The sequence below is a fragment of the Hordeum vulgare genome, chromosome 2H (genome assembly GCF_904849725.1).
Source record: "Hordeum vulgare subsp. vulgare chromosome 2H, MorexV3_pseudomolecules_assembly, whole genome shotgun sequence".
NCBI classification, from domain to species: domain Eukaryota; kingdom Viridiplantae; phylum Streptophyta; class Magnoliopsida; order Poales; family Poaceae; genus Hordeum; species Hordeum vulgare.
In genome coordinates, this window is record NC_058519.1 from 526278979 (window position 1) to 526285653 (window position 6675).

The following is a 6675-nucleotide window of genomic DNA, read 5'->3' on the forward strand; positions in this document are numbered from 1 at the left end:
CATATTTCCAACAGTCTCCCACTTGCACTAAAGTCAATAATCTAGTCCTCACATCGCCATGCGATTTACATTGTAATAAATCGAACACCCATACAGTTCTGGTGTTGATCATGTTTTGCCCATGGAAGAGGTTTAGTCAGCGGGTCTTCTACATTCAGATCCGTGTGCACTTTGCAAGTATTCACGTCCTCTCCTTCGACGTAGTTGCGGATGAGGTTGAAGCGTCATTTGATGTGTCTGGTCTTCTTGTGAAACCTTGGTTCCTTTCTAAGGCAATGACACCAGTGTTGTCACATAACAGAGTTAATGGAACTAGTGCGCTCGGCACAACTCCAGGATCTGTCATGAACTGCTTCATCCAGACACCCTCCTTTGTTACCTCCGAGGCAACCATATACTCTGCTTCACATGTAGAATCTGCTAGGACGCTCTGCTTGGAACTGCACCATCTTACTGCACCCCCATTAAGAATAAATACGTATCCGGTTTGCGACTTAGAGTCATCCGGATCGGTGTCAAAACTTGCATCGACGTAACCCTTTACGACGAGCTCTTTGTCACCTCCATAAACGAGAAACATTTCCTTGGTCCTTTTCAGGTACTTCAGAATATTCTTGACCGTCGTCCAGTGATCCACTCTTGGATTACTCTGAAACCTGTCTGCCATACTTATGGCCAAGCTGACGTGTGTTCTAGTGCACAACATTGCATACATGATAGAACCTACGGCTGAAGCGTAGGGGACGGAACTCATTTGTTCTCTATCTTCCGAAGTTGCTGAGCACTAAGTCTTACTTTAATTTTATACCTTGTAATACTAGCAAGAACCCTTTCTTGGACTGATCAATTTTGAACTTCTTCAACACTTTATCAAGGTATGTGCTTTGTGAAAATCCTATCAGGCGTTTCGATCTATCCCTATAGATCTTAATGCCTAGAATGTAAGCAGCTTCTCCTAGGTCCTTGCTACCTCTTGAGCTTGCGTTGGTTTTTTCCCTTGAAGAGGAAAGGGTGATGCAACACAGTAGCAGTAAGTATTTCCCTCAGTTTGAGAACCAAGGTATCAATCCAGTAAGAGTATCAAGGCAAGTCTCCAAAGTACGTGCGCAAAAACAGCAAACTTGCACCCAACGCTACAAAGGGGTTGTCAATCCCTTCACGATTGATTGCAAGGTGAGATCTGAAGGTGGAAAGTGCAGCAAAGTAAGAGTGTAGAGCTGAAAATATGATGTGAAATAGACCCGGGGCCATAGTGTTCACTAGAGGCTTCTCTCATGATAGCAAATATTACGGCGGGTGAACGAATTACTGTCGAGCAATTGATAGAACCACACAAAGTCATGACGATATCTAAGGCAATGATTATACATATAGGCATCACGTCCGAGACAAGTAGACCGATACTTTCTGCATCTACTACTATTACTCCACACATCGACCGTTATCCATCATGCATCTAGTGTATTGAGTTCATAACAAAGTAACGCTTTAAGCAAGATGACATGATGTAGAGGGATAAATTCATGCAATAGATATAAACCCCATATTTTTACCCTTGATGGCAACAACACGATGCGTGCCTTGATACCCCTTCTGTCACTTGGTGAGGTCACCGCACAGTGTGAACCCAAAACCAAGCACTTCTCCCATTGCAAGAATTATAGATCATGTTGGCCAAACAAAACCCACAACTCGAAGAGAATTAACAGGATATGAAATCATGCATATAAGAGATCAAAGGAAACTCAAATAAGATTCATAGATAATCTGATCATAAATCCGCAATTCATGAGATCTCGACAAACACACCGCAAAAGAAGATTACGTCGGATAGATCTCCATGAAGATCATGGAGAACTTTGTATTGAAGATCCAAGAGAGAGAAGAAGCCATCTAGCTACTAGCTATGGACCCAAAGGTTTGTGGTGAACTACTCACGCATCATCGGAGAGGCAATGGTGTTGATGAAGAAGCCCTCCGTGTCCGAATCCCCCCTTCGACACGGCACCAGAACGTGCCCCAGATGGGATCTTGCGGAGACAGAAGCTTGCGGCGGCGGAAAAGTATTTTCGTGGCTCTCTCCCGTGGTTTCAGAATTTTCACGGATTTATAGGCGGAAGAAGTAGGGAAAAGGAGCCACGGGGGGCCCACAAGCCTGCTAGGCGTGCCCCCAGGCCGTGGATAGGGGGCTTGTGGCCTCCCCCGGGAGCTTTTGCCTTGGTTCTCAAGCTCCCTGCGTATCTTCTGTTCCGGAAAAAAATCTTTCCGGAGGTTTTATTCCGTTTGGTCTTTGTTTAATATTCTCCTCTGAAAAAGGTCAAAAACACGGAAAAAATAGGAACTGGCACTTGGCACTGAGTTAATAGATTAGTCCAAAAAAACATATAAAATGCATACAAAACATCCAAAGTTGACAAGATAATAGCATGGAACCATAAAAAATTATAGATACGTTGGTGACGTATCAAGCATCCCCAAGCTTAACTCTTGCTGGTCCTCGAGTAGGGAGGTGATAAAGACTGAATATTTGATGTGGAATGCTACCTAACATATTTGTCCTTTGCAACTTCTTTCATGTGACATGAATGTTCAGATCTGTAACATTCAAAACAATAGTTTGCTATTGACATGAAAACAATCATACTTCAAGCAAACTAGCAAGGTAATCATGAACTTTTGAAATAACAAGGCCAAAGAAAGTTATCCCTACAAAATCATATAGTATGGTTATGCTCCATCATCCCCTCACAACGAATTTAAATCTTGCACAACCCCGGTATTGGCCAAGTAATTGTTTTTGCACTCTTACTTTCTCAAACCTTTTTCAACTCTCACGCAATGTAAGAGCGCGAGCCATGGATATAACACTATAGGTGGAATAGAGTGTGGTGGAGGTTGTGAGGCAAAAAGGAGGAGATGGTCACATCGACTCAGCGTATCAAAGGGCTATGGAGATGCCCATCAATAGATATCAATGTGAATGAGTAGGGATTACCATGCAACGGATGCACTTAGAGCTATAAATGTGTGAAAGCTCAAAAGGAAAACTAGTGGGTGTGCACCCAACTTGCTTGCTCACGAAGACCTAGGGCAATTTTGAGGAATCCCATCATTGGAATATACAAGCCATGTTATATAACGAAAATTCCCACTAGTATAAGGAAGTGTCAAAACAAGAGACTCTCTATCATGAAGAACATGGTGCTTATTGTTGAAGCACAAGTGTGGAAATAGATAGTAGCATTGTCCCTTCTCTCTTTTTCTCTTTTTTTGTTTGGGCTCATTGGCCTCTTCCCATTTTTTTCCTCACATGGGACAATGCTCTAATAATGATGATCATCACACTTTTATTTACTCACAGCTCAATGTTTAAAACAATGATGACTCTTAGGAAAAGCCTCCGGCAGTATACCGGGATGTGCAACGATCTAGCTTAGCGTATGATGTTGAAACATCTCTCTAGCTATCTTACGATCATGCAATGGCAATATTAAAGTGACGGCACAAGTCACAAGACGGAACGTTGGGAGTTGCATGGCAATATATCTCGGAATGGCTATGAAAATGCCATAGTAGGTAGGTATGGTGGCTGTTTTGAGGAAGGTATATGGTGGGTTTGTGCACAGGTGAAAGTTGCGCGGCACTAGAGAGGCTAGCAATGGTGGAAGGTGAAAGTGCATCTATATCATGGACTCACATTAGTCATGAAGAACTCATATACTTATTGTGAAAGTTTTTATTAGTAATCCAAACAAAGTGCTAAACGCATACTCCTAGGGGAAGGGTTGGTAGGTGTTAACCATCGCGCGATCCCGACCGCAACACAAAGGATGACAATCAATAAATCAATTATGCCCCGACTTCCTAACATAGCGGTTCACCATACGTGCATGTTACGGGAATCACTAACTTCAACACAAGTATTTCTAGATTCACAACACCCTACTAACATAACTCTAATATCACCAAATCCATGTCTCAAAACTAATTGAGAGGAATCAAACTTCTCTTTACTAATCAATGCACATGAATATGGAAGTTTTTATTATATCTTCTTTGGATGCCTATCATCTTTAGGACTACTTTCATAGCATAAGCCAATTACCAAGTTTCTCAGAGAGAGCACTCTCAAACAGATATAAGTGAAGATCGAGAGTTCTTATTTCTCCAAAATATGACGCCGCCGTGCTCTAAAAAGATCTAAGTGAAGCACTTAGAGCAAATTTATCTAGCTCAAAAGATATAAGTGAAGCACATGCGAGCTAAATTGCCTAACTCAAAAGATACAAGCGAAGCTCAATGAGTATTCTAGCAAATTCACGATGAGTGCATGTCTCTCTCAAAAGGTGTGCAGCAAGGATGATTGTGACACAACAAAAAAAAGACTCCTATAATACACGACGCTCCAAGCAAAACACATATCATGTGGTGAATAAAAATATAGCTCCAAGTAACGTTACCGATGGATTTAAGACGAAAGAGGGGATGCCTTCCCGGGGCATCCCCAAGCTTAGGCTTTTTGGTGTCCTTGAATTTGGCTTGGGATGCCTTGGGCATCCCCAAGCTTGAGCTCTTTCCACTCTGCATCCCATTGTCCATGAGAACATCACCCAAAACTTGAAAACTACACAACACAAAACTTAAACAAAAACTCGTGATATCATTAGCACAAGAAAACAAACTACCAACTCTTTAGGTACTCTAGAAAACTTGATTTATATTTATGTTGGTGTTAGATTACTGTATTCTCACTTTTCCATGGCTAGTACCCCCCGACATTATCCATAGTTTCATCAAAATAAGCAATGAACACAACAAAAACAGACTAGTCTATAGCAATCTGTAAATGTTGTATACTTCTGGTATCTCAAATATTCTGAAAAATTACGACAATTTGGGCAATTGGCATATAAACCAGCAGTGAAAATAATAAACTCAAAAGCTCTTTCTGGATAGGAATGAAAAATAATTTCATGAGCGCAAAGTTTCTGTCTTTTTCAGCAAGATCAAACAACCATCACCAAAACTAGTTATAAAGGTTTTACTTGGCTCAAACACAAAAAGAAACATAAAAAACACAATCATTACAGAATTATGATGGTGTGGACGCAACAAAACATAAAAAAAAGTAAAGATAAATTCATTGGGTTGCCTCCCAACAAGCGCTATTGTTTAACGCCCTTAGCTAGGCATTGATAATTCAATGATGCTCACATAAAAGACAAGAATTGAAGCACAACGAGAGCATCATAAAGCATGTGAAAATCACTTCTAAGTCTAACATACTTCCTATGCATAGGCATTTTATAGGAAAACAAATTATCAAGACAAGCAATAACGACCATATGCAAGGAAGAAGAAAGAGACAATAGCAATCTCAACATAACGAGAGGTGATTTAGTGATATGAAAGTTTCTACCACAATATTTTCCTCTCTCATAACAATTACATGTGGGATCATATTCAAATTCAACAATATAGCTATCACATAGGATATTCTTTTCATGATCCACATGCATGCAAAGTTGACGCTCTTCAAAAATAGTGGGATTATCATCAACTAAAGTCATGACTTCTCCAAACCCACTTTCAATATTATTGCAAATATCATATTCATCATGAGGCTTAAACAAATTTTCAGGATCATAAGAAAAAATCATTAACCCAATCATGATCATTGCAACAAGTAGTGGACATAGAAAAACTAGCATCCCCAAGCTTAGGGTTTTGCAATCATGCTTTTCATTCAAGGAGCCCTCGTGAATCACTTCATAAATTTCTTCATCATGATTTTCAGATTCACGCATCTCAAGCAAAACTCCATAGAGAAAGTCAAGTGCACTCAACTCACTAGCAAATGGTTCAACATAATTGGATCTCTTAAAGAGATTAGCAAGTGGGTGAGGATCCATATCAATAGATTTTCAACAAGCGAAGATGCAAGCATATTGAAGGCACATAGCACACAAGCAAAGGAAAGGCAAACGAAAAAGGCAAAAAAATTTGTAATTTTTTGTTTTTTAGAAGTGGGGAAGAGGAAAACGAGAGGCAAAAAAAGTAAATGCAAGAGATGAGTTTGGGACAGTTACTTGGATAAGCTTCACTTAGAATAATCCCTGGTGCCAGAAATTGACACGTTGAAGGGAGACTATTCTTGACTTGATACTCCCTGGCAACGGCGCCAGAAATTCTTCTTGCTACCTCTTGAGCTTGCGTTGGTTTTTCCCTTGAAGAGGAAAGGATGATACAGCACAGTAGCAGTAAGTATTTCCCTCAGTTTGAGAACCAAGGTATCAATCCAGTAAGAGTATCAAGGCAAGTCTCCAAAGTACATGCGCAAAAACAGCAAACTTGCACCCAACGCTACAAAGGGGTTGTCAATCCCTTCACGATTGATTGCAACGTGAGATATGAAGGTGGAGCGTGCAGCAAAGTAAGAGTGTAGAGCTGAAAATATGATGTGAAATAGACCCGGGGGCCATAGTGTTCACTACAGGCTTCTCTCATGATAGCAAATATTACGGTGGGTAAACGAATTACTGTCGAGCAATTGATTGAATTGCGCAAAATCATGACGATATCTAAGGCAATGATCATACATATAGGCATCACGTCCGAGACAAGTAGACCGATACTTTCTGCATCTACTACTATTACTCCACACATCGACCGCTA